This window comes from Platichthys flesus, chromosome 7 (genome assembly GCF_949316205.1).
Source record: "Platichthys flesus chromosome 7, fPlaFle2.1, whole genome shotgun sequence".
In the NCBI taxonomy this organism is placed as follows: Eukaryota; Metazoa; Chordata; class Actinopteri; order Pleuronectiformes; family Pleuronectidae; genus Platichthys; species Platichthys flesus.
The window spans coordinates 10,019,770-10,043,432 of record NC_084951.1 but is presented as its reverse complement, the minus strand read 5'-3'; the positions used below and the strand labels follow the sequence as shown (position 1 = coordinate 10,043,432).

At 46.7% G+C, this 23,663-nt stretch overlaps 1 protein-coding gene and 52 non-coding genes across 53 annotated transcripts in view; 52 read left to right on the top strand and 1 right to left on the bottom strand.

Annotated features, from left to right (window-relative positions):
* The window catches only part of sema3h (sema domain, immunoglobulin domain (Ig), short basic domain, secreted, (semaphorin) 3H), a 225,444-nt gene that overhangs the window by 111,191 nt on the left and 90,590 nt on the right, over window positions 1-23,663 (bottom strand). The window lies entirely within an intron of this gene.
* trnav-cac (transfer RNA valine (anticodon CAC)) lies at window positions 58-130 on the top strand. The gene has a single exon. It is a non-coding gene; the product is annotated as a tRNA-Val (tRNA).
* Window positions 502-574, top strand: trnav-aac (transfer RNA valine (anticodon AAC)). Its single transcript has one exon. It is a non-coding gene; the product is annotated as a tRNA-Val (tRNA).
* On the top strand, window positions 1,512-1,584 carry trnar-ccu (transfer RNA arginine (anticodon CCU)). Its single transcript has one exon. It is a non-coding gene; the product is annotated as a tRNA-Arg (tRNA).
* trnad-guc (transfer RNA aspartic acid (anticodon GUC)) lies at window positions 1,738-1,809 on the top strand. Its single transcript has one exon. It is a non-coding gene; the product is annotated as a tRNA-Asp (tRNA).
* Window positions 2,110-2,181, top strand: trnad-guc (transfer RNA aspartic acid (anticodon GUC)). The gene has a single exon. It is a non-coding gene; the product is annotated as a tRNA-Asp (tRNA).
* Window positions 2,257-2,329, top strand: trnav-cac (transfer RNA valine (anticodon CAC)). Its single transcript has one exon. It is a non-coding gene; the product is annotated as a tRNA-Val (tRNA).
* Window positions 2,694-2,766, top strand: trnav-aac (transfer RNA valine (anticodon AAC)). Its single transcript has one exon. It is a non-coding gene; the product is annotated as a tRNA-Val (tRNA).
* Window positions 4,312-4,383, top strand: trnad-guc (transfer RNA aspartic acid (anticodon GUC)). The gene has a single exon. It is a non-coding gene; the product is annotated as a tRNA-Asp (tRNA).
* trnav-cac (transfer RNA valine (anticodon CAC)) lies at window positions 4,459-4,531 on the top strand. The gene has a single exon. It is a non-coding gene; the product is annotated as a tRNA-Val (tRNA).
* On the top strand, window positions 4,903-4,975 carry trnav-aac (transfer RNA valine (anticodon AAC)). Its single transcript has one exon. It is a non-coding gene; the product is annotated as a tRNA-Val (tRNA).
* On the top strand, window positions 5,779-5,850 carry trnad-guc (transfer RNA aspartic acid (anticodon GUC)). Its single transcript has one exon. It is a non-coding gene; the product is annotated as a tRNA-Asp (tRNA).
* Window positions 5,926-5,998, top strand: trnav-cac (transfer RNA valine (anticodon CAC)). Its single transcript has one exon. It is a non-coding gene; the product is annotated as a tRNA-Val (tRNA).
* trnav-aac (transfer RNA valine (anticodon AAC)) lies at window positions 6,363-6,435 on the top strand. The gene has a single exon. It is a non-coding gene; the product is annotated as a tRNA-Val (tRNA).
* On the top strand, window positions 7,373-7,445 carry trnar-ccu (transfer RNA arginine (anticodon CCU)). The gene has a single exon. It is a non-coding gene; the product is annotated as a tRNA-Arg (tRNA).
* trnav-cac (transfer RNA valine (anticodon CAC)) lies at window positions 8,127-8,199 on the top strand. Its single transcript has one exon. It is a non-coding gene; the product is annotated as a tRNA-Val (tRNA).
* On the top strand, window positions 8,571-8,643 carry trnav-aac (transfer RNA valine (anticodon AAC)). The gene has a single exon. It is a non-coding gene; the product is annotated as a tRNA-Val (tRNA).
* On the top strand, window positions 9,581-9,653 carry trnar-ccu (transfer RNA arginine (anticodon CCU)). Its single transcript has one exon. It is a non-coding gene; the product is annotated as a tRNA-Arg (tRNA).
* Window positions 9,807-9,878, top strand: trnad-guc (transfer RNA aspartic acid (anticodon GUC)). The gene has a single exon. It is a non-coding gene; the product is annotated as a tRNA-Asp (tRNA).
* On the top strand, window positions 10,188-10,259 carry trnad-guc (transfer RNA aspartic acid (anticodon GUC)). The gene has a single exon. It is a non-coding gene; the product is annotated as a tRNA-Asp (tRNA).
* On the top strand, window positions 10,335-10,407 carry trnav-cac (transfer RNA valine (anticodon CAC)). The gene has a single exon. It is a non-coding gene; the product is annotated as a tRNA-Val (tRNA).
* Window positions 10,779-10,851, top strand: trnav-aac (transfer RNA valine (anticodon AAC)). The gene has a single exon. It is a non-coding gene; the product is annotated as a tRNA-Val (tRNA).
* trnad-guc (transfer RNA aspartic acid (anticodon GUC)) lies at window positions 11,274-11,345 on the top strand. The gene has a single exon. It is a non-coding gene; the product is annotated as a tRNA-Asp (tRNA).
* Window positions 11,655-11,726, top strand: trnad-guc (transfer RNA aspartic acid (anticodon GUC)). The gene has a single exon. It is a non-coding gene; the product is annotated as a tRNA-Asp (tRNA).
* trnav-cac (transfer RNA valine (anticodon CAC)) lies at window positions 11,802-11,874 on the top strand. The gene has a single exon. It is a non-coding gene; the product is annotated as a tRNA-Val (tRNA).
* trnav-aac (transfer RNA valine (anticodon AAC)) lies at window positions 12,246-12,318 on the top strand. Its single transcript has one exon. It is a non-coding gene; the product is annotated as a tRNA-Val (tRNA).
* trnar-ccu (transfer RNA arginine (anticodon CCU)) lies at window positions 13,256-13,328 on the top strand. The gene has a single exon. It is a non-coding gene; the product is annotated as a tRNA-Arg (tRNA).
* On the top strand, window positions 13,482-13,553 carry trnad-guc (transfer RNA aspartic acid (anticodon GUC)). The gene has a single exon. It is a non-coding gene; the product is annotated as a tRNA-Asp (tRNA).
* Window positions 13,854-13,925, top strand: trnad-guc (transfer RNA aspartic acid (anticodon GUC)). The gene has a single exon. It is a non-coding gene; the product is annotated as a tRNA-Asp (tRNA).
* Window positions 14,001-14,073, top strand: trnav-cac (transfer RNA valine (anticodon CAC)). The gene has a single exon. It is a non-coding gene; the product is annotated as a tRNA-Val (tRNA).
* trnav-aac (transfer RNA valine (anticodon AAC)) lies at window positions 14,445-14,517 on the top strand. The gene has a single exon. It is a non-coding gene; the product is annotated as a tRNA-Val (tRNA).
* On the top strand, window positions 14,940-15,011 carry trnad-guc (transfer RNA aspartic acid (anticodon GUC)). The gene has a single exon. It is a non-coding gene; the product is annotated as a tRNA-Asp (tRNA).
* On the top strand, window positions 15,312-15,383 carry trnad-guc (transfer RNA aspartic acid (anticodon GUC)). The gene has a single exon. It is a non-coding gene; the product is annotated as a tRNA-Asp (tRNA).
* trnav-cac (transfer RNA valine (anticodon CAC)) lies at window positions 15,459-15,531 on the top strand. Its single transcript has one exon. It is a non-coding gene; the product is annotated as a tRNA-Val (tRNA).
* trnav-aac (transfer RNA valine (anticodon AAC)) lies at window positions 15,903-15,975 on the top strand. Its single transcript has one exon. It is a non-coding gene; the product is annotated as a tRNA-Val (tRNA).
* Window positions 16,912-16,984, top strand: trnar-ccu (transfer RNA arginine (anticodon CCU)). Its single transcript has one exon. It is a non-coding gene; the product is annotated as a tRNA-Arg (tRNA).
* Window positions 17,138-17,209, top strand: trnad-guc (transfer RNA aspartic acid (anticodon GUC)). The gene has a single exon. It is a non-coding gene; the product is annotated as a tRNA-Asp (tRNA).
* On the top strand, window positions 17,510-17,581 carry trnad-guc (transfer RNA aspartic acid (anticodon GUC)). The gene has a single exon. It is a non-coding gene; the product is annotated as a tRNA-Asp (tRNA).
* On the top strand, window positions 17,657-17,729 carry trnav-cac (transfer RNA valine (anticodon CAC)). The gene has a single exon. It is a non-coding gene; the product is annotated as a tRNA-Val (tRNA).
* trnav-aac (transfer RNA valine (anticodon AAC)) lies at window positions 18,101-18,173 on the top strand. The gene has a single exon. It is a non-coding gene; the product is annotated as a tRNA-Val (tRNA).
* trnar-ccu (transfer RNA arginine (anticodon CCU)) lies at window positions 19,111-19,183 on the top strand. Its single transcript has one exon. It is a non-coding gene; the product is annotated as a tRNA-Arg (tRNA).
* On the top strand, window positions 19,337-19,408 carry trnad-guc (transfer RNA aspartic acid (anticodon GUC)). The gene has a single exon. It is a non-coding gene; the product is annotated as a tRNA-Asp (tRNA).
* On the top strand, window positions 19,709-19,780 carry trnad-guc (transfer RNA aspartic acid (anticodon GUC)). The gene has a single exon. It is a non-coding gene; the product is annotated as a tRNA-Asp (tRNA).
* trnav-cac (transfer RNA valine (anticodon CAC)) lies at window positions 19,856-19,928 on the top strand. Its single transcript has one exon. It is a non-coding gene; the product is annotated as a tRNA-Val (tRNA).
* On the top strand, window positions 20,300-20,372 carry trnav-aac (transfer RNA valine (anticodon AAC)). The gene has a single exon. It is a non-coding gene; the product is annotated as a tRNA-Val (tRNA).
* Window positions 20,795-20,866, top strand: trnad-guc (transfer RNA aspartic acid (anticodon GUC)). The gene has a single exon. It is a non-coding gene; the product is annotated as a tRNA-Asp (tRNA).
* Window positions 21,167-21,238, top strand: trnad-guc (transfer RNA aspartic acid (anticodon GUC)). Its single transcript has one exon. It is a non-coding gene; the product is annotated as a tRNA-Asp (tRNA).
* On the top strand, window positions 21,314-21,386 carry trnav-cac (transfer RNA valine (anticodon CAC)). The gene has a single exon. It is a non-coding gene; the product is annotated as a tRNA-Val (tRNA).
* On the top strand, window positions 21,758-21,830 carry trnav-aac (transfer RNA valine (anticodon AAC)). Its single transcript has one exon. It is a non-coding gene; the product is annotated as a tRNA-Val (tRNA).
* On the top strand, window positions 22,768-22,840 carry trnar-ccu (transfer RNA arginine (anticodon CCU)). Its single transcript has one exon. It is a non-coding gene; the product is annotated as a tRNA-Arg (tRNA).
* On the top strand, window positions 22,994-23,065 carry trnad-guc (transfer RNA aspartic acid (anticodon GUC)). Its single transcript has one exon. It is a non-coding gene; the product is annotated as a tRNA-Asp (tRNA).
* Window positions 23,366-23,437, top strand: trnad-guc (transfer RNA aspartic acid (anticodon GUC)). Its single transcript has one exon. It is a non-coding gene; the product is annotated as a tRNA-Asp (tRNA).
* Window positions 23,513-23,585, top strand: trnav-cac (transfer RNA valine (anticodon CAC)). The gene has a single exon. It is a non-coding gene; the product is annotated as a tRNA-Val (tRNA).

Below are 23,663 nucleotides of genomic sequence, written 5' to 3'. Positions count from 1 at the left end.
TTAATCAATATTAACTAATGTAACACCATCCGATCACGACCTACCATTGTCGACTCAGTTTCCGTAGTGTAGTGGTTATCACGTTCGCCTCACACGCGAAAGGTCCCCGGTTCGAAACCGGGCGGAAACACTTATTCTTTGTTTTCACTTGCTTTACAAGTGACGTCACCGTTAGCTCGTCACTAAGGCTGCTAGCTTGTAACACATGTCATCCGTTAACAGGCAAAAAAAAAAGGTGATCTTAGTTATAGTGGTTGAACGAGCCTGTTTCAGTACATTTATAAAACATCATAAAGCTGCTATCACATGTAGCTTAGTCATATTAGCTCGTGATTAAGGCCACTATGAGCCCGAATTAGTGCAGTTCGCCCTCATGAAGACCAGCCAACAGCAAGTAGCATGTAGCATGTAGCATGTAGCCTAGCTCCTAAGCTGGAGCTAACCAAGTATTGTTCAGCTTAGACCAGCCAGTCCGCTGTCTGTCTTCCAAAGGCACAATCAGTTTCCGTAGTGTAGTGGTTATCACGTTCGCCTAACACGCGAAAGGTCCCCGGTTCGAGACCGGGCGGAAACAGATGCTTTTCTCCTGGAGCTCATCAGAGGTTTCAAGTCCCATCTGGGGTGATTAACAGCAGATTGGGACAGCGGAACAAGCTGGGCCCATAACCCAGAGGTCAATATATCCAAACTATCCTCTGCTAGCAATGTTTTACCAGGATGTGATTGTCTGAAAATCTTTCACAAAGAGGGACTACAGCTGTTTAACACAGCACCTCCTTCAGTTGATAAATAAGGGACTGTTCTCTTAAACCAGGGATATGGGTTCAAGTCCCATCTGGGGTGATTAAGAGCAGAGTGGCGCAGCGGAAGCGTGCTGGGCCCATAACCCAGAGGTCGGTAGATCGAAACTGTCCTCTGCTAACAATTTCTTTGCCAGGATGTGATTGTCACTAAATATTTCACAAAGAGAGACTACAGCTGTTTAATACAGTACCTCCTTGAGTTGGTAGATAGGCACTGTCCTGCTTGTGTTTCTTAAAGTTGTTCATTTCCAATCCAAAATGGTTATTTTCTTTCTAACTGATTAAGGGAGCTTTCTGTTATTTAACCTCTGTGGGTTCAGCCACCTACACTTCAGTCCTAAATCTTTGCCCAGACAAGTCAATTCCCAACCACACCCAAAGTCCTGTGACTCTATAATGATTCACACAATATCAAGTTGGGTCTATGACTAGTAGCTAACCATAGCGTTCGGACCTCAACTCAGGGGACCCCAATGACCCACGAGCTGGTGGAGGTGTTAATGACCTATCGGTTTAACCCAACGACTGTCAACACAAAGACCTTAAGAGGTTAAATACCTGAAAGCCTCCAGTTAGAGGTGAACAAGCCTTTTGGATGAGAGGCAAAATGTCTACAAGAAACACAAGCAGACCAAGTTGCCTATGCACATATCACTCTATAGCGCCATGTTTTCAAGAGAAATTAGGTGGAAAAACACCTTCGATCGGGCCCCAGTGGCCTAATGGATAAGGCACTGGCCTCCTAAGCCAGGGATTGTGGGTTCAAGTCCCATCTGGGGTGGTTGAGAGCAGAGTGGCGCAGCGGAAGCGTGCTGGGCCCATAACCCAGAGGTCGATAGATCGAAACTATCCTCTGCTAACAATTATTTTGCCAGGATGTGGTTGAGGCAGTTTTATGATTGGGTGGCCGTGGTCACATGGCACCTCTCACCTCTCCTCGTTAGTATAGTGGACAGTATCTCCGCTTGTCACGCGGAAGACCGGGGTTCGATTCCCCGACGGGGAGTATAAGTCTTTAATCCATATTAACACCCAATGACCCACGAGCTGGTGGAGGTTTCAACGACCTATCTGTTTAACCTAACCACTGTCAATTAAAAAAGGCCTAAAGAGGTTAAATACCTGAAAGCTTCAGCCTGTATGGGTTCAAGTCCCATACAGGTGGATTAAAAGCAGAGTGGCGCAGCGGATGCGCGCTGGGCCCATAACCCAGAGATAATTTCCACTGCTAACAATTATTTTGCCAGGATGCGATTGAGGCAGTTTTGTTATTGGTTGGGCGTGGTCACGTGGGACCTCTCACCTCTCCTCGTTAGTATAGTGGACAGTATCTCCGCCTGTCACGCGGAAGACCGGGGTTCGATTCCCCGACGGGGAGTATAATACTTTAACCTATTTAATCAATATTAACTAATGTAACACCATCCGATCACGACCTACCATTGTCGACTCAGTTTCTGTAGTGTAGTGGTTATCACGTTCGCCTCACACGCGAAAGGTCCCCGGTTCGAAACCGTGCGGAAACACTTATTCTTTGTTTTCACTTGCTTTACAAGTGACGTCACCGTTAGCTCGTCACTAAGGCTGCTAGCTTGTAACATATGTCATCCGTTAACAGGCAAAAAAAAAAGGTGATCTTAGTTATAGTGGTTGAACGAGCCTGTGTCAGTACATTTATAAAACATCATAAAGCTGCTATCACATGTAGCTTAGTCATATTAGCTCGTGATTAAGGCCACTATGAGCCCGAATTAGTGCAGTTCGCCCTCATGAAGACCAGCCAACAGCAAGTAGCATGTAGCATGTAGCCTAGCTCCTAAGCTGGAGCTAACCAAGTATTGTTCAGCTTAGACCAGGCAGTCCGCTGTCTGTCTTCCAAAGGCACAATCAGTTTCCGTAGTGTAGTGGTTATCACGTTCGCCTAACACGCGAAAGGTCCCCGGTTCGAGACCGGGCGGAAACAGATGTTTTTCTCCTGGAGCTCATCAGAGGTTTCAAGTCCCATCTGGGGTGATTAACAGCAGATTGGGACAGCGGAAGAAGCTGGGCCCATAACCCAGAGGTCAATATATCCAAACTATCCTCTGCTAGCAATGTTTTACCAGGATGTGATTGTCTGAAAATCTTTCACAAAGAGGGACTACAGCTGTTTAACACAGCACCTCCTTCAGTTGATAAATAAGGGACTGTTCTCTTAAACCAGGGATATGGGTTCAAGTCCCATCTGGTGTGATTAAGAGCAGAGTGGCGCAGCGGAAGCGTGCTGGGCCCATAACCCAGAGGTCGATAGATCGAAACTGTCCTCTGCTAACAATTTCTTTGCCAGGATGTGATTGTCACTAAATATTTCACAAAGAGAGACTACAGCTGTTTAATACAGTACCTCCTTGAGTTGGTAGATAGGCACTGTCCTGCTTGTGTTTCTTAAAGTTGTTCATTTCCAATCCAAAATGGTTATTTTCTTTCTAACTGATTAAGGGAGCTTTCTGTTATTTAACCTCTGTGGGTTCAGCCACCTACACTTCAGTCCTAAATCTTTTCCCAGACAAGTCAATTCCCAACCACACCCAAAGTCCTGTGACTCTATAATGATTCACACAATATCAAGTTGGGTCTATGACTAGTAGCTAACCATAGCGTTCGGACCTCAACTCAGGGGACCCCAATGACCCACGAGCTGGTGGAGGTGTTAATGACCTATCGGTTTAACCCAACGACTGTCAACACAAAGACCTTAAGAGGTTAAATACCTGAAAGCCTCCAGTTAGAGGTGAACAAGCCTTTTGGATGAGAGGCAAAATGTCTACAAGAAACACAAGCAGACCAAGTTGCCTATGCACATATCACTCTATAGCGCCATGTTTTCAAGAGAAAATAGGTGGAAAAACACCTTCGATCGGGCCCCAGTGGCCTAATGGATAAGGCACTGGCTTCCTTTAGCCAGGTATTGTGGGATCAAGTCCCATCTGGGGTGGTTGAGAGCAGAGTGGCGCAGCGGAAGCGTGCTGGGCCCATAACCCAGAGGTCGATAGATCGAAACTATCCTCTGCTAACAATTATTTTGCCAGGATGTGGTTGAGGCAGTTTTATGATTGGGTGGCCGTGGTCACATGGCACCTCTCACCTCTCCTCGTTAGTATAATGGACAGTATCTCCGCCTGTCACGCGGAAGACCGGGGTTCGATTCCCCGACGGGGAGTATAAGTCTTTAATCAATATTAACTCAAGTAACACCCAATGACCCACGAGCTGGTGGAGGTTTCAACGACCTATCTGTTTAACCTAACCACTGTCAATTAAAAAAGGCCTAAAGAGGTTAAATACCTGAAAGCTTCGGCCTGTATGGGTTCAAGTCCCATACAGGTGGATTAAAAGCAGAGTGGCGCAGCGGATGCGCGCTGGGCCCATAACCCAGAGATAATTTCCACTGCTAACAATTATTTTGCCAGGATGCGATTGAGGCAGTTTTGTTATTGGTTGGGCGTGGTCACGTGGGACCTCTCACCTCTCCTCGTTAGTATAGTGGACAGTATCTCCGCCTGTCACGCGGAAGACCGGGGTTCGATTCCCCGACGGGGAGTATAATTCTTTAACCTATTTAATCAATATTAACTAATGTAACACCATCCGATCACGACCTACCATTGTCGACTCAGTTTCCGTAGTGTAGTGGTTATCACGTTCGCCTCACACGCGAAAGGTCCCCGGTTCGAAACCGGGCGGAAACACTTATTCTTTGTTTTCACTTGCTTTACAAGTGACGTCACCGTTAGCTCGTCACTAAGGCTGCTAGCTTGTAACACATGTCATCCGTTAACAGGCAAAAAAAAAAGGTGATCTTAGTTATAGTGGTTGAACGAGCCTGTGTCAGTACATTTATAAAACATCATAAAGCTGCTATCACATGTAGCTTAGTCATATTAGCTCGTGATTAAGGCCACTATGAGCCCGAATTAGTGCAGTTCGCCCTCATGAAGACCAGCCAACAGCAAGTAGCATGTAGCATGTAGCATGTAGCCTAGCTCCTAAGCTGGAGCTAACCAAGTATTGTTCAGCTTAGACCAGCCAGTCCGCTGTCTGTCTTCCAAAGGCACAATCAGTTTCCGTAGTGTAGTGGTTATCACGTTCGCCTAACACGCGAAAGGTCCCCGGTTCGAGACCGGGCGGAAACAGATGTTTTTCTCCTGGAGCTCATCAGAGGTTTCAAGTCCCATCTGGGGTGATTAACAGCAGATTGGGACAGCGGAACAAGCTGGGCCCATAACCCAGAGGTCAATATATCCAAACTATCCTCTGCTAGCAATGTTTTACCAGGATGTGATTGTCTGAAAATCTTTCACAAAGAGGGACTACAGCTGTTTAACACAGCACCTCCTTCAGTTGATAAATAAGGGACTGTTCTCTTAAACCAGGGATATGGGTTCAAGTCCCATCTGGTGTGATTAAGAGCAGAGTGGCGCAGCGGAAGCGTGCTGGGCCCATAACCCAGAGGTCGATAGATCGAAACTATCCTCTGCTAACAATTATTTTGCCAGGATGTGGTTGAGGCAGTTTTATGATTGGGTGGCCGTGGTCACATGGCACCTCTCACCTCTCCTCGTTAGTATAGAGGACAGTATCTCCGCCTGTCACGCGGAAGACCGGGGTTCGATTCCCCGACGGGGAGTATAAGTCTTTAATCAATATTAACTCAAGTAACACCCAATGACCCACGAGCTGGTGGAGGTTTCAACGACCTATCTGTTTAACCTAACCACTGTCAATTAAAAAAGGCCTAAAGAGGTTAAATACCTGAAAGCTTCAGCCTGTATGGGTTCAAGTCCCATACAGGTGGATTAAAAGCAGAGTGGCGCAGCGGATGCGCGCTGGGCCCATAACCCAGAGATAATTTCCACTGCTAACAATTACTTTGCCAGGATGCGATTGAGGCAGTTTTGTTATTGGTTGGGCGTGGTCACGTGGGACCTCTCACCTCTCCTCGTTAGTATAGTGGACAGTATCTCCGCCTGTCACGCGGAAGACCGGGGTTCGATTCCCCGATGGGGAGTATAATTCTTTAACCTATTTAATCAATATTAACTAATGTAACACCATCCGATCACGACCTACCATTGTTGACTCAGTTTCCGTAGTGTAGTGGTTATCACGTTCGCCTCACACGCGAAAGGTCCCCGGTTCGAAACCGGGCGGAAACACTTATTCTTTGTTTTCACTTGCTTTACAAGTGACGTCACCGTTAGCTCGTCACTAAGGCTGCTAGCTTGTAACACATGTCATCCGTTAACAGGCAAAAAAAAAAGATGATCTTAGTTATAGTGGTTGAACGAGCCTGTGTCAGTACATTTATAAAACATCATAAAGCTGCTATCACATGTAGCTTAGTCATATTAGCTCGTGATTAAGGCCACTATGAGCCCGAATTAGTGCAGTTCGCCCTCATGAAGACCAGCCAACAGCAAGTAGCATGTAGCATGTAGCCTAGCTCCTAAGCTGGAGCTAACCAAGTATTGTTCAGCTTAGACCAGGCAGTCCGCTGTCTGTCTTCCAAAGGCACAATCAGTTTCCGTAGTGTAGTGGTTATCACGTTCGCCTAACACGCGAAAGGTCCCCGGTTCGAGACCGGGCGGAAACAGATGTTTTTCTCCTGGAGCTCATCAGAGGTTTCAAGTCCCATCTGGGGTGATTAACAGCAGATTGGGACAGCGGAACAAGCTGGGCCCATAACCCAGAGGTCAATATATCCAAACTATCCTCTGCTAGCAATGTTTTACCAGGATGTGATTGTCTGAAAATCTTTCACAAAGAGGGACTACAGCTGTTTAACACAGCACCTCCTTCAGTTGATAAATAAGGGACTGTTCTCTTAAACCAGGGATATGGGTTCAAGTCCCATCTGGTGTGATTAAGAGCAGAGTGGCGCAGCGGAAGCGTGCTGGGCCCATAACCCAGAGGTCGATAGATCGAAACTGTCCTCTGCTAACAATTTCTTTGCCAGGATGTGATTGTCACTAAATATTTCACAAAGAGAGACTACAGCTGTTTAATACAGTACCTCCTTGAGTTGGTAGATAGGCACTGTCCTGCTTGTGTTTCTTAAAGTTGTTCATTTCCAATCCAAAATGGTTATTTTCTTTCTAACTGATTAAGGGAGCTTTCTGTTATTTAACCTCTGTGGGTTCAGCCACCTACACTTCAGTCCTAAATCTTTTCCCAGACAAGTCAATTCCCAACCACACCCAAAGTCCTGTGACTCTATAATGATTCACACAATATCAAGTTGGGTCTATGACTAGTAGCTAACCATAGCGTTCGGACCTCAACTCAGGGGACCCCAATGACCCACGAGCTGGTGGAGGTGTTAATGACCTATCGGTTTAACCCAACGACTGTCAACACAAAGACCTTAAGAGGTTAAATACCTGAAAGCCTCCAGTTAGAGGTGAACAAGCCTTTTGGATGAGAGGCAAAATGTCTACAAGAAACACAAGCAGACCAAGTTGCCTATGCACATATCACTCTATAGCGCCATGTTTTCAAGAGAAATTAGGTGGAAAAACACCTTCGATCGGGCCCCAGTGGCCTAATGGATAAGGCACTGGCCTCCTAAGCCAGGGATTGTGGGTTCAAGTCCCATCTGGGGTGGTTGAGAGCAGAGTGGCGCAGCGGAAGCGTGCTGGGCCCATAACCCAGAGGTCGATAGATCGAAACTATCCTCTGCTAACAATTATTTTGCCAGGATGTGGTTGAGGCAGTTTTATGATTGGGTGGCCGTGGTCACATGGCACCTCTCACCTCTCCTCGTTAGTATAATGGACAGTATCTCCGCCTGTCACGCGGAAGACCGGGGTTCGATTCCCCGACGGGGAGTATAAGTCTTTAATCAATATTAACTCAAGTAACACCCAATGACCCACGAGCTGGTGGAGGTTTCAACGACCTATCTGTTTAACCTAACCACTGTCAATTAAAAAAGGCCTAAAGAGGTTAAATACCTGAAAGCTTCAGCCTGTATGGGTTCAAGTCCCATACAGGTGGATTAAAAGCAGAGTGGCGCAGCGGATGCGCGCTGGGCCCATAACCCAGAGATAATTTCCACTGCTAACAATTATTTTGCCAGGATGCGATTGAGGCAGTTTTGTTATTGGTTGGGCGTGGTCACGTGGGACCTCTCACCTCTCCTCGTTAGTATAGTGGACAGTATCTCCGCCTGTCACGCGGAAGACCCGGGTTCGATTCCCCGACGGGGAGTATAATTCTTTAACCTATTTAATCAATATTAACTAATGTAACACCATCCGATCACGACCTACCATTGTCGACTCAGTTTCCGTAGTGTAGTGGTTATCACGTTCGCCTCACACGCGAAAGGTCCCCGGTTCGAAACCGGGCGGAAACACTTATTCTTTGTTTTCACTTGCTTTACAAGTGACGTCACCGTTAGCTCGTCACTAAGGCTGCTAGCTTGTAACACATGTCATCCGTTAACAGGCAAAAAAAAAAGGTGATCTTAGTTATAGTGGTTGAACGAGCCTGTGTCAGTACATTTATAAAACATCATAAAGCTGCTATCACATGTAGCTTAGTCATATTAGCTCGTGATTAAGGCCACTATGAGCCCGAATTAGTGCAGTTCGCCCTCATGAAGACCAGCCAACAGCAAGTAGCATGTAGCATGTAGCATGTAGCCTAGCTCCTAAGCTGGAGCTAACCAAGTATTGTTCAGCTTAGACCAGCCAGTCCGCTGTCTGTCTTCCAAAGGCACAATCAGTTTCCGTAGTGTAGTGGTTATCACGTTCGCCTAACACGCGAAAGGTCCCCGGTTCGAGACCGGGCGGAAACAGATGTTTTTCTCCTGGAGCTCATCAGAGGTTTCAAGTCCCATCTGGGGTGATTAACAGCAGATTGGGACAGCGGAACAAGCTGGGCCCATAACCCAGAGGTCAATATATCCAAACTATCCTCTGCTAGCAATGTTTTACCAGGATGTGATTGTCTGAAAATCTTTCACAAAGAGGGACTACAGCTGTTTAACACAGCACCTCCTTCAGTTGATAAATAAGGGACTGTTCTCTTAAACCAGGGATATGGGTTCAAGTCCCATCTGGGGTGATTAAGAGCAGAGTGGCGCAGCGGAAGCGTGCTGGGCCCATAACCCAGAGGTCGATAGATCGAAACTGTCCTCTGCTAACAATTTCTTTGCCAGGATGTGATTGTCACTAAATATTTCACAAAGAGAGACTACAGCTGTTTAATACAGTACCTCCTTGAGTTGGTAGATAGGCACTGTCCTGCTTGTGTTTCTTAAAGTTGTTCATTTCCAATCCAAAATGGTTATTTTCTTTCTAACTGATTAAGGGAGCTTTCTGTTATTTAACCTCTGTGGGTTCAGCCACCTACACTTCAGTCCTAAATCTTTGCCCAGACAAGTCAATTCCCAACCACACCCAAAGTCCTGTGACTCTATAATGATTCACACAATATCAAGTTGGGTCTATGACTAGTAGCTAACCATAGCGTTCGGACCTCAACTCAGGGGACCCCAATGACCCACGAGCTGGTGGAGGTGTTAATGACCTATCGGTTTAACCCAACGACTGTCAACACAAAGACCTTAAGAGGTTAAATACCTGAAAGCCTCCAGTTAGAGGTGAACAAGCCTTTTGGATGAGAGGCAAAATGTCTACAAGAAACACAAGCAGACCAAGTTGCCTATGCACATATCACTCTATAGCGCCATGTTTTCAAGAGAAATTAGGTGGAAAAACACCTTCGATCGGGCCCCAGTGGCCTAATGGATAAGGCACTGGCCTCCTAAGCCAGGGATTGTGGGTTCAAGTCCCATCTGGGGTGGTTGAGAGCAGAGTGGCGCAGCGGAAGCGTGCTGGGCCCATAACCCAGAGGTCGATAGATCGAAACTATCCTCTGCTAACAATTATTTTGCCAGGATGTGGTTGAGGCAGTTTTATGATTGGGTGGCCGTGGTCACATGGCACCTCTCACCTCTCCTCGTTAGTATAGTGGACAGTATCTCCGCCTGTCACGCGGAAGACCGGGGTTCGATTCCCCGACGGGGAGTATAAGTCTTTAATCAATATTAACTCAAGTAACACCCAATGACCCACGAGCTGGTGGAGGTTTCAACGACCTATCTGTTTAACCTAACCACTGTCAATTAAAAAAGGCCTAAAGAGGTTAAATACCTGAAAGCTTCAGCCTGTATGGGTTCAAGTCCCATACAGGTGGATTAAAAGCAGAGTGGCGCAGCGGATGCGCGCTGGGCCCATAACCCAGAGATAATTTCCACTGCTAACAATTATTTTGCCAGGATGCGATTGAGGCAGTTTTGTTATTAGTTGGGCGTGGTCACGTGGGACCTCTCACCTCTCCTCGTTAGTATAGTGGACAGTATCTCCGCCTGTCACGCGGAAGACCGGGGTTCGATTCCCCGACGGGGAGTATAATTCTTTAACCTATTTAATCAATATTAACTAATGTAACACCATCCGATCACGACCTACCATTGTCGACTCAGTTTCCGTAGTGTAGTGGTTATCACGTTCGCCTCACACGCGAAAGGTCCCCGGTTCGAAACCGGGCGGAAACACTTATTCTTTGTTTTCACTTGCTTTACAAGTGACGTCACCGTTAGCTCGTCACTAAGGCTGCTAGCTTGTAACATATGTCATCCGTTAACAGGCAAAAAAAAAAGGTGATCTTAGTTATAGTGGTTGAACGAGCCTGTGTCAGTACATTTATAAAACATCATAAAGCTGCTATCACATGTAGCTTAGTCATATTAGCTCGTGATTAAGGCCACTATGAGCCCGAATTAGTGCAGTTCGCCCTCATGAAGACCAGCCAACAGCAAGTAGCATGTAGCATGTAGCATGTAGCCTAGCTCCTAAGCTGGAGCTAACCAAGTATTGTTCAGCTTAGACCAGCCAGTCCGCTGTCTGTCTTCCAAAGGCACAATCAGTTTCCGTAGTGTAGTGGTTATCACGTTCGCCTAACACGCGAAAGGTCCCCGGTTCGAGACCGGGCGGAAACAGATGTTTTTCTCCTGGAGCTCATCAGAGGTTTCAAGTCCCATCTGGGGTGATTAACAGCAGATTGGGACAGCGGAACAAGCTGGGCCCATAACCCAGAGGTCAATATATCCAAACTATCCTCTGCTAGCAATGTTTTACCAGGATGTGATTGTCTGAAAATCTTTCACAAAGAGGGACTACAGCTGTTTAACACAGCACCTCCTTCAGTTGATAAATAAGGGACTGTTCTCTTAAACCAGGGATATGGGTTCAAGTCCCATCTGGTGTGATTAAGAGCAGAGTGGCGCAGCGGAAGCGTGCTGGGCCCATAACCCAGAGGTCGATAGATCGAAACTATCCTCTGCTAACAATTATTTTGCCAGGATGTGGTTGAGGCAGTTTTATGATTGGGTGGCCGTGGTCACATGGCACCTCTCACCTCTCCTCGTTAGTATAGTGGACAGTATCTCCGCCTGTCACGCGGAAGACCGGGGTTCGATTCCCCGACGGGGAGTATAAGTCTTTAATCAATATTAACTCAAGTAACACCCAATGACCCACGAGCTGGTGGAGGTTTCTACGACCTATCTGTTTAACCTAACCACTGTCAATTAAAAAAGGCCTAAAGAGGTTAAATACCTGAAAGCTTCAGCCTGTATGGGTTCAAGTCCAATACAGGTGGATTAAAAGCAGAGTGGCGCAGCGGATGCGCGCTGGGCCCATAACCCAGAGATAATTTCCACTGCTAACAATTATTTTGCCAGGATGCGATTGAGGCAGTTTTGTTATTGGTTGGGCGTGGTCACGTGGGACCTCTCACCTCTCCTCGTTAGTATAGTGGACAGTATCTCCGCCTGTCACGCGGAAGACCGGGGTTCGATTCCCCGACGGGGAGTATAATTCTTTAACCTATTTAATCAATATTAACTAATGTAACACCATCCGATCACGACCTACCATTGTCGACTCAGTTTCCGTAGTGTAGTGGTTATCACGTTCGCCTCACACGCGAAAGGTCCCCGGTTCGAAACCGGGCGGAAACACTTATTCTTTGTTTTCACTTGCTTTACAAGTGACGTCACCGTTAGCACGTCACTAAGGCTGCTAGCTTGTAACATATGTCATCCGTTAACAGGCAAAAAAAAAAGGTGATCTTAGTTATAGTGGTTGAACGAGCCTGTGTCAGTACATTTATAAAACATCATAAAGCTGCTATCACATGTAGCTTAGTCATATTAGCTCGTGATTAAGGCCACTATGAGCCCGAATTAGTGCAGTTCGCCCTCATGAAGACCAGCCAACAGCAAGTAGCATGTAGCATGTAGCATGTAGCCTAGCTCCTAAGCTGGAGCTAACCAAGTATTGTTCAGCTTAGACCAGCCAGTCCGCTGTCTGTCTTCCAAAGGCACAATCAGTTTCCGTAGTGTAGTGGTTATCACGTTCGCCTAACACGCGAAAGGTCCCCGGTTCGAGACCGGGCGGAAACAGATGTTTTTCTCCTGGAGCTCATCAGAGGTTTCAAGTCCCATCTGGGGTGATTAACAGCAGATTGGGACAGCGGAAGAAGCTGGGCCCATAACCCAGAGGTCAATATATCCAAACTATCCTCTGCTAGCAATGTTTTACCAGGATGTGATTGTCTGAAAATCTTTCACAAAGAGGGACTACAGCTGTTTAACACAGCACCTCCTTCAGTTGATAAATAAGGGACTGTTCTCTTAAACCAGGGATATGGGTTCAAGTCCCATCTGGTGTGATTAAGAGCAGAGTGGCGCAGCGGAAGCGTGCTGGGCCCATAACCCAGAGGTCGATAGATCGAAACTATCCTCTGCTAACAATTTCTTTGCCAGGATGTGATTGTCACTAAATATTTCACAAAGAGAGACTACAGCTGTTTAATACAGTACCTCCTTGAGTTGGTAGATAGGCACTGTCCTGCTTGTGTTTCTTAAAGTTGTTCATTTCCAATCCAAAATGGTTATTTTCTTTCTAACTGATTAAGGGAGCTTTCTGTTATTTAACCTCTGTGGGTTCAGCCACCTACACTTCAGTCCTAAATCTTTTCCCAGACAAGTCAATTCCCAACCACACCCAAAGTCCTGTGACTCTATAATGATTCACACAATATCAAGTTGGGTCTATGACTAGTAGCTAACCATAGCGTTCGGACCTCAACTCAGGGGACCCCAATGACCCACGAGCTGGTGGAGGTGTTAATGACCTATCGGTTTAACCCAACGACTGTCAACACAAAGACCTTAAGAGGTTAAATACCTGAAAGCCTCCAGTTAGAGGTGAACAAGCCTTTTGGATGAGAGGCAAAATGTCTACAAGAAACACAAGCAGACCAAGTTGCCTATGCACATATCACTCTATAGCGCCATGTTTTCAAGAGAAATTAGGTGGAAAAACACCTTCGATCTGGCCCCAGTGGCCTAATGGATAAGGCACTGGCCTCCTAAGCCAGGGATTGTGGGTTCAAGTCCCATCTGGGGTGGTTGAGAGCAGAGTGGCGCAGCGGAAGCGTGCTGGGCCCATAACCCAGAGGTCGATAGATCGAAACTATCCTCTGCTAACAATTATTTTGCCAGGATGTGGTTGAGGCAGTTTTATGATTGGGTGGCCGTGGTCACATGGCACCTCTCACCTCTCCTCGTTAGTATAGTGGACAGTATCTCCGCCTGTCACGCGGAAGACCGGGGTTCGATTCCCCGACGGGGAGTATAAGTCTTTAATCAATATTAACACCCAATGACCCACGAGCTGGTGGAGGTTTCAACGACCTATCTGTTTAACCTAACCACTGTCAATTAAAAAAGGCCTAAAGAGGTTAAATACCTGAAAGCTTCAGCCTGTATGGGTTCAAGTCCCATACAGGTGGATTAAAAGCAGAGTGGCGCAGCGGATGCGCGCTGGGCCCATAACCCAGAGATAATTTCCACTGCTAACAATTACTTTGCCAGGATGCGATTGAGGCAGTTTTGTTATTGGTTGGGCGTGGTCACGTGGGACCTCTCACCTCTCCTCGTTAGTATAGTGGACAGTATCTCCGCCTGTCACGCGGAAGACCGGGGTTCGATTCCCCGACGGGGAGTATAATTCTTTAACCTATTTAATCAATATTAACTAATGTAACACCATCCGATCACGACCTACCATTGTCGACTCAGTTTCCGTAGTGTAGTGGTTATCACGTTCGCCTCACACGCGAAAGGTCCCCGGTTCGAAACCGGGCGGAAACACTTATTCTTTGTTTTCACTTGCTTCACAAGTGACGTCACCGTTAGCTCGTCACTAAGGCTGCTAGCTTGTAACACATGTCATCCGTTAACAGGCAAAAAAAAAAGGTGATCTTAGTTATAGTGGTTGAACGAGCCTGTGTCAGTACATTTATAAAACATCATAAAGCTGCTATCACATGTAGCTTAGTCATATTAGCTCGTGATTAAGGCCACTATGAGCCCGAATTAGTGCAGTTCGCCCTCATGAAGACCAGCCAACAGCAAGTAGCATGTAGCATGTAGCATGTAGCCTAGCTCCTAAGCTGGAGCTAACCAAGTATTGTTCAGCTTAGACCAGCCAGTCCGCTGTCTGTCTTCCAAAGGCACAATCAGTTTCCGTAGTGTAGTGGTTATCACGTTCGCCTAACACGCGAAAGGTCCCCGGTTCGAGACCGGGCGGAAACAGATGTTTTTCTCCTGGAGCTCATCAGAGGTTTCAAGTCCCATCTGGGGTGATTAACAGCAGATTGGGACAGCGGAACAAGCTGGGCCCATAACCCAGAGGTCAATATATCCAAACTATCCTCTGCTAGCAATGTTTTACCAGGATGTGATTGTCTGAAAATCTTTCACAAAGAGGGACTACAGCTGTTTAACACAGCACCTCCTTCAGTTGATAAATAAGGGACTGTTCTCTTAAACCAGGGATATGGGTTCAAGTCCCATCTGGTGTGATTAAGAGCAGAGTGGCGCAGCGGAAGCGTGCTGGGCCCATAACCCAGAGGTCGATAGATCGAAACTATCCTCTGCTAACAATTATTTTGCCAGGATGTGGTTGAGGCAGTTTTATGATTGGGTGGCCGTGGTCACATGGCACCTCTCACCTCTCCTCGTTAGTATAGTGGACAGTATCTCCGCCTGTCACGCGGAAGACCGGGGTTCGATTCCCCGACGGGGAGTATAAGTCTTTAATCAATATTAACACCCAATGACCCACGAGCTGGTGGAGGTTTCAACGACCTATCTGTTTAACCTAACCACTGTCAATTAAAAAAGGCCTAAAGAGGTTAAATACCTGAAAGCTTCAGCCTGTATGGGTTCAAGTCCCATACAGGTGGATTAAAAGCAGAGTGGCGCAGCGGATGCGCGCTGGGCCAATAACCCAGAGATAATTTCCACTGCTAACAATTACTTTGCCAGGATGCGATTGAGGCAGTTTTGTTATTGGTTGGGCGTGGTCACGTGGGACCTCTCACCTCTCCTCGTTAGTATAGTGGACAGTATCTCCGCCTGTCACGCGGAAGACCGGGGTTCGATTCCCCGACGGGGAGTATAATTCTTTAACCTATTTAATCAATATTAACTAATGTAACACCATCCGATCACGACCTACCATTGTCGACTCAGTTTCCGTAGTGTAGTGGTTATCACGTTCGCCTCACACGCGAAAGGTCCCCGGTTCGAAACCGGGCGGAAACACTTATTCTTTGTTTTCACTTGCTTCACAAGTGACGTCACCGTTAGCTCGTCACTAAGGCTGCTAGCTTGTAACACATGTCATCCGTTAACAGGCAAAAAAAAAAGGTGATCTTAGTTATAGTGGTTGAACGAGCCTGTGTCAGTACATTTATAAAACATCATAAAGCTGCTATCACATGTAGCTTAGTCATATTAGCTCGTGATTAAGGCCACTATGAGCCCGAATTAGTGCAGTTCGCCCTCATGAAGACCAGCCAACAGCAAGTAGCATGTAGCATGTAGCATGTAGCCTAGCTCCTAAGCTGGAGCTAACCAAGTATTGTTCAGCTTAGACCAGCCAGTCCGCTGTCTGTCTTCCAAAGGCACAATCAGTTTCCGTAGTGTAGTGGTTATCACGTTCGCCTAACACGCGAAAGGTCCCCGGTTCGAGACCGGGCGGAAACAGATGTTTTTCTCCTGGAGCTCATCAGAGGTTTCAAGTCCCATCTGGGGTGATTAACAGCAGATTGGGACAGCGGAACAAGCTGGGCCCATAACCCAGAGGTCAATATATCCAAACTATCCTCTGCTAGCAATGTTTTACCAGGATGTGATTGTCTGAAAATCTTTCACAAAGAGGGACTACAGCTGTTTAACACAGCACCTCCTTCAGTTGATAAATAAGGGACTGTTCTCTTAAACCAGGGATATGGGTTCAAGTCCCATCTGGTGTGATTAAGAGCAGAGTGGCGCAGCGGAAGCGTGCTGGGCCCATAACCCAGAGGTCGATAGATCGAAACTATCCTCTGCTAACAATTTCTTTGCCAGGATGTGATTGTCACTAAATATTTCACAAAGAGAGACTACAGCTGTTTAATACAGTACCTCCTTGAGTTGGTAGATAGGCACTGTCCTGCTTGTGTTTCTTAAAGTTGTTCATTTCCAATCCAAAATGGTTATTTTCTTTCTAACTGATTAAGGGAGCTTTCTGTTATTTAACCTCTGTGGGTTCAGCCACCTACACTTCAGTCCTAAATCTTTTCCCAGACAAGTCAATTCCCAACCACACCCAAAGTCCTGTGACTCTATAATGATTCACACAATATCAAGTTGGGTCTATGACTAGTAGCTAACCATAGCGTTCGGACCTCAACTCAGGGGACCCAATGACCCACGAGCTGGTGGAGGTGTTAATGACCTATCGGTTTAACCCAACGACTGTCAACACAAAGACCTTAAGAGGTTAAATACCTGAAAGCCTCCAGTTAGAGGTGAACAAGCCTTTTGGATGAGAGGCAAAATGTCTACAAGAAACACAAGCAGACCAAGTTGCCTATGCACATATCACTCTATAGCGCCATGTTTTCAAGAGAAATTAGGTGGAAAAACACCTTCAATCGGGCCCCAGTGGCCTAATGGATAAGGCACTGGCCTCCTAAGCCAGGGATTGTGGGTTCAAGTCCCATCTGGGGTGGTTGAGAGCAGAGTGGCGCAGCGGAAGCGTGCTGGGCCCATAACCCAGAGGTCGATAGATCGAAACTATCCTCTGCTAACAATTATTTTGCCAGGATGTGGTTGAGGCAGTTTTATGATTGGGTGGCCGTGGTCACATGGCACCTCTCACCTCTCCTCGTTAGTATAGTGGACAGTATCTCCGCCTGTCACGCGGAAGACCGGGGTTCGATTCCCCGACGGGGAGTATAAGTCTTTAATCAATATTAACACCCAATGACCCACGAGCTGGTGGAGGTTTCAACGACCTATCTGTTTAACCTAACCACTGTCAATTAAAAAAGGCCTAAAGAGGTTAAATACCTGAAAGCTTCAGCCTGTATGGGTTCAAGTCCCATACAGGTGGATTAAAAGCAGAGTGGCGCAGCGGATGCGCGCTGGGCCCATAACCCAGAGATAATTTCCACTGCTAACAATTACTTTGCCAGGATGCGATTGAGGCAGTTTTGTTATTGGTTGGGCGTGGTCACGTGGGACCTCTCACCTCTCCTCGTTAGTATAGTGGACAGTATCTCCGCCTGTCACGCGGAAGACCGGGGTTCGATTCCCCGATGGGGAGTATAATTCTTTAACCTATTTAATCAATATTAACTAATGTAACACCATCCGATCACGACCTACCATTGTCGACTCAGTTTCCGTAGTGTAGTGGTTATCACGTTCGCCTCACACGCGAAAGGTCCCCGGTTCGAAACCGGGCGGAAACACTTATTCTTTGTTTTCACTTGCTTTACAAGTGACGTCACCGTTAGCTCGTCACTAAGGCTGCTAGCTTGTAACACATGTCATCCGTTAACAGGCAAAAAAAAAAGGTGATCTTAGTTATAGTGGTTGAACGAGCCTGTTTCAGTACATTTATAAAACATCATAAAGCTGCTATCACATGTAGCTTAGTCATATTAGCTCGTGATTAAGGCCACTATGAGCCCGAATTAGTGCAGTTCGCCCTCATGAAGACCAGCCAACAGCAAGTAGCATGTAGCATGTAGCATGTAGCCTAGCTCCTAAGCTGGAGCTAACCAAGTATTGTTCAGCTTAGACCAGCCAGTCCGCTGTCTGTCTTCCAAAGGCACAATCAGTTTCCGTAGTGTAGTGGTTATCACGTTCGCCTAACACGCGAAAGGTCCCCGGTTCGAGACCGGGCGGAAACAGATGTTTTTCTCCTGGAGCTCATCAGAGGTTTCAAGTCCCATCTGGGGTGATTAACAGCAGATTGGGACAGCGGAACAAGCTGGGCCCATAACCCAGAGGTCAATATATCCAAACTATCCTCTGCTAGCAATGTTTTACCAGGATGTGATTGTCTGAAAATCTTTCACAAAGAGGGACTACAGCTGTTTAACACAGCACCTCCTTCAGTTGATAAATAAGGGACTGTTCTCTTAAACCAGGGATATGGGTTCAAGTCCCATCTGGGGTGATTAAGAGCAGAGTGGCGCAGCGGAAGCGTGCTGGGCCCATAACCCAGAGGTCGGTAGATCGAAACTGTCCTCTGCTAACAATTTCTTTGCCAGGATGTGATTGTCACTAAATATTTCACAAAGAGAGACTACAGCTGTTTAATACAGTACCTCCTTGAGTTGGTAGATAGGCACTGTCCTGCTTGTGTTTCTTAAAGTTGTTCATTTCCAATCCAAAATGGTTATTTTCTTTCTAACTGATTAAGGGAGCTTTCTGTTATTTAACCTCTGTGGGTTCAGCCACCTACACTTCAGTCCTAAATCTTTGCCCAGACAAGTCAATTCCCAACCACACCCAAAGTCCTGTGACTCTATAATGATTCACACAATATCAAGTTGGGTCTATGACTAGTAGCTAACCATAGCGTTCGGACCTCAACTCAGGGGACCCCAATGACCCACGAGCTGGTGGAGGTGTTAATGACCTATCGGTTTAACCCAACGACTGTCAACACAAAGACCTTAAGAGGTTAAATACCTGAAAGCCTCCAGTTAGAGGTGAACAAGCCTTTTGGATGAGAGGCAAAATGTCTACAAGAAACACAAGCAGACCAAGTTGCCTATGCACATATCACTCTATAGCGCCATGTTTTCAAGAGAAATTAGGTGGAAAAACACCTTCAATCGGGCCCCAGTGGCCTAATGGATAAGGCACTGGCCTCCTAAGCCAGGGATTGTGGGTTCAAGTCCCATCTGGGGTGGTTGAGAGCAGAGTGGCGCAGCGGAAGCGTGCTGGGCCCATAACCCAGAGGTCGATAGATCGAAACTATCCTCTGCTAACAATTATTTTGCCAGGATGTGGTTGAGGCAGTTTTATGATTGGGTGGCCGTGGTCACATGGCACCTCTCACCTCTCCTCGTTAGTATAGTGGACAGTATCTCCGCTTGTCACGCGGAAGACCGGGGTTCGATTCCCCGACGGGGAGTATAAGTCTTTAATCCATATTAACACCCAATGACCCACGAGCTGGTGGAGGTTTCAACGACCTATCTGTTTAACCTAACCACTGTCAATTAAAAAAGGCCTAAAGAGGTTAAATACCTGAAAGCTTCAGCCTGTATGGGTTCAAGTCCCATACAGGTGGATTAAAAGCAGAGTGGCGCAACGGATGCGCGCTGGGCCCATAACCCAGAGATAATTTCCACTGCTAACAATTACTTTGCCAGGATGCGATTGAGGCAGTTTTGTTATTGGTTGGGCGTGGTCACGTGGGACCTCTCACCTCTCCTCGTTAGTATAGTGGACAGTATCTCCGCCTGTCACGCGGAAGACCGGGGTTCGATTCCCCGACGGGGAGTATAATTCTTTAACCTATTTAATCAATATTAACTAATGTAACACCATCCGATCACGACCTACCATTGTCGACTCAGTTTCCGTGGTGTAGTGGTTATCACGTTCGCCTCACACGCGAAAGGTCCCCGGTTCGAAACCGGGCGGAAACACTTATTCTTTGTTTTCACTTGCTTCACAAGTGACGTCACCGTTAGCTCGTCACTAAGGCTGATAGCTTGTAACACATGTCATCCGTTAACAGGCAAAAAAAAAAGGTGATCTTAGTTATAGTGGTTGAACGAGCCTGTGTCAGTACATTTATAAAACATCATAAAGCTGCTATCACATGTAGCTTAGTCATATTAGCTCGTGATTAAGGCCACTATGAGCCCGAATTAGTGCAGTTCGCCCTCATGAAGACCAGCCAACAGCAAGTAGCATGTAGCATGTAGCATGTAGCCTAGCTCCTAAGCTGGAGCTAACCAAGTATTGTTCAGCTTAGACCAGCCAGTCTGCTGTCTGTCTTCCAAAGGCACAATCAGTTTCCGTAGTGTAGTGGTTATCACGTTCGCCTAACACGCGAAAGGTCCCCGGTTCGAGACCGGGCGGAAACAGATGTTTTTCTCCTGGAGCTCATCAGAGGTTTCAAGTCCCATCTGGGGTGATTAACAGCAGATTGGGACAGCGGAACAAGCTGGGCCCATAACCCAGAGGTCAATATATCCAAACTATCCTCTGCTAGCAATGTTTTACCAGGATGTGATTGTCTGAAAATCTTTCACAAAGAGGGACTACAGCTGTTTAACACAGCACCTCCTTCAGTTGATAAATAAGGGACTGTTCTCTTAAACCAGGGATATGGGTTCAAGTCCCATCTGGTGTGATTAAGAGCAGAGTGGCGCAGCGGAAGCGTGCTGGGCCCATAACCCAGAGGTCGATAGATCGAAACTATCCTCTGCTAACAATTATTTTGCCAGGATGTGGTTGAGGCAGTTTTATGATTGGGTGGCCGTGGTCACATGGCACCTCTCACCTCTCCTCGTTAGTATAGTGGACAGTATCTCCGCCTGTCACGCGGAAGACCGGGGTTCGATTCCCCGACGGGGAGTATAAGTCTTTAATCAATATTAACACCCAATGACCCACGAGCTGGTGGAGGTTTCAACGACCTATCTGTTTAACCTAACCACTGTCAATTAAAAAAGGCCTAAAGAGGTTAAATACCTGAAAGCTTCAGCCTGTATGGGTTCAAGTCCCATACAGGTGGATTAAAAGCAGAGTGGCGCAGCGGATGCGCGCTGGGCCCATAACCCAGAGATAATTTCCACTGCTAACAATTACTTTGCCAGGATGCGATTGAGGCAGTTTTGTTATTGGTTGGGCGTGGTCACGTGGGACCTCTCACCTCTCCTCGTTAGTATAGTGGACAGTATCTCCGCCTGTCACGCGGAAGACCGGGGTTCGATTCCCCGACGGGGAGTATAATTCTTTAACCTATTTAATCAATATTAACTAATGTAACACCATCCGATCACGACCTACCATTGTCGACTCAGTTTCCGTAGTGTAGTGGTTATCACGTTCGCCTCACACGCGAAAGGTCCCCGGTTCGAAACCGGGCGGAAACACTTATTCTTTGTTTTCACTTGCTTCACAAGTGACGTCACCGTTAGCTCGTCACTAAGGCTGCTAGCTTGTAACACATGTCATCCGTTAACAGGCAAAAAAAAAAGGTGATCTTAGTTATAGTGGTTGAACGAGCCTGTGTCAGTACATTTATAAAACATCATAAAGCTGCTATCACATGTAGCTTAGTCATATTAGCTCGTGATTAAGGCCACTATGAGCCCGAATTAGTGCAGTTCGCCCTCATGAAGACCAGCCAACAGCAAGTATTATGTAGCATGTAGCATGTAGCCTAGCTCCTAAGCTGGAGCTAACCAAGTATTGTTCAGCTTAGACCAGCCAGTCCGCTGTCTGTCTTCCAAAGGCACAATCAGTTTCCGTAGTGTAGTGGTTATCACGTTCGCCTAACACGCGAAAGGTCCCCGGTTCGAGACCGGGCGGAAACAGATGTTTTTCTCCTGGAGCTCATCAGAGGTTTCAAGTCCCATCTGGGGTGATTAACAGCAGATTGGGACAGCGGAAGAAGCTGGGCCCATAACCCAGAGGTCAATATATCCAAACTATCCTCTGCTAGCAATGTTTTACCAGGATGTGATTGTCTGAAAATCTTTCACAAAGAGGGACTACAGCTGTTTAACACAGCACCTCCTTCAGTTGATAAATAAGGGACTGTTCTCTTAAACCAGGGATATGGGTTCAAGTCCCATCTGGTGTGATTAAGAGCAGAGTGGCGCAGCGGAAGCGTGCTGGGCCCATAACCCAGAGGTCGATAGATCGAAACTATCCTCTGCTAACAATTTCTTTGCCAGGATGTGATTGTCACTAAATATTTCACAAAGAGAGACTACAGCTGTTTAATACAGTACCTCCTTGAGTTGGTAGATAGGCACTGTCCTGCTTGTGTTTCTTAAAGTTGTTCATTTCCAATCCAAAATGGTTATTTTCTTTCTAACTGATTAAGGGAGCTTTCTGTTATTTAACCTCTGTGGGTTCAGCCACCTACACTTCAGTCCTAAATCTTTTCCCAGACAAGTCAATTCCCAACCACACCCAAAGTCCTGTGACTCTATAATGATTCACACAATATCAAGTTGGGTCTATGACTAGTAGCTAACCATAGCGTTCGGACCTCAACTCAGGGGACCCCAATGACCCACGAGCTGGTGGAGGTGTTAATGACCTATCGGTTTAACCCAACGACTGTCAACACAAAGACCTTAAGAGGTTAAATACCTGAAAGCCTCCAGTTAGAGGTGAACAAGCCTTTTGGATGAGAGGCAAAATGTCTACAAGAAACACAAGCAGACCAAGTTGCCTATGCACATATCACTCTATAGCGCCATGTTTTCAAGAGAAATTAGGTGGAAAAACACCTTCAATCGGGCCCCAGTGGCCTAATGGATAAGGCACTGGCCTCCTAAGACAGGGATTGTGGGTTCAAGTCCCATCTGGGGTGGTTGAGAGCAGAGTGGCGCAGCGGAAGCGTGCTGGGCCCATAACCCAGAGGTCGATAGATCGAAACTATCCTCTGCTAACAATTATTTTGCCAGGATGTGGTTGAGGCAGTTTTATGATTGGGTGGCCGTGGTCACATGGCACCTCTCACCTCTCCTCGTTAGTATAGTGGACAGTATCTCCGCCTGTCACGCGGAAGACCGGGGTTCGATTCCCCGACGGGGAGTATAAGTCTTTAATCAATATTAACACCCAATGACCCACGAGCTGGTGGAGGTTTCAACGACCTATCTGTTTAACCTAACCACTGTCAATTAAAAAAGGCCTAAAGAGGTTAAATACCTGAAAGCTTCAGCCTGTATGGGTTCAAGTCCCATACAGGTGGATTAAAAGCAGAGTGGCGCAGCGGATGCGCGCTGGGCCCATAACCCAGAGATAATTTCCACTGCTAACAATTACTTTGCCAGGATGCGATTGAGGCAGTTTTGTTATTGGTTGGGCGTGGTCACGTGGGACCTCTCACCTCTCCTCGTTAGTATAGTGGACAGTATCTCCGCCTGTCACGCGGAAGACCGGGGTTCGATTCCCCGATGGGGAGTATAATTCTTTAACCTATTTAATCAATATTAACTAATGTAACACCATCCGATCACGACCTACCATTGTCGACTCAGTTTCCGTAGTGTAGTGGTTATCACGTTCGCCTCACACGCGAAAGGTCCCCGGTTCGAAACCGGGCGGAAACACTTATTCTTTGTTTTCACTTGCTTTACAAGTGACGTCACCGTTAGCTCGTCACTAAGGCTGCTAGCTTGTAACACATG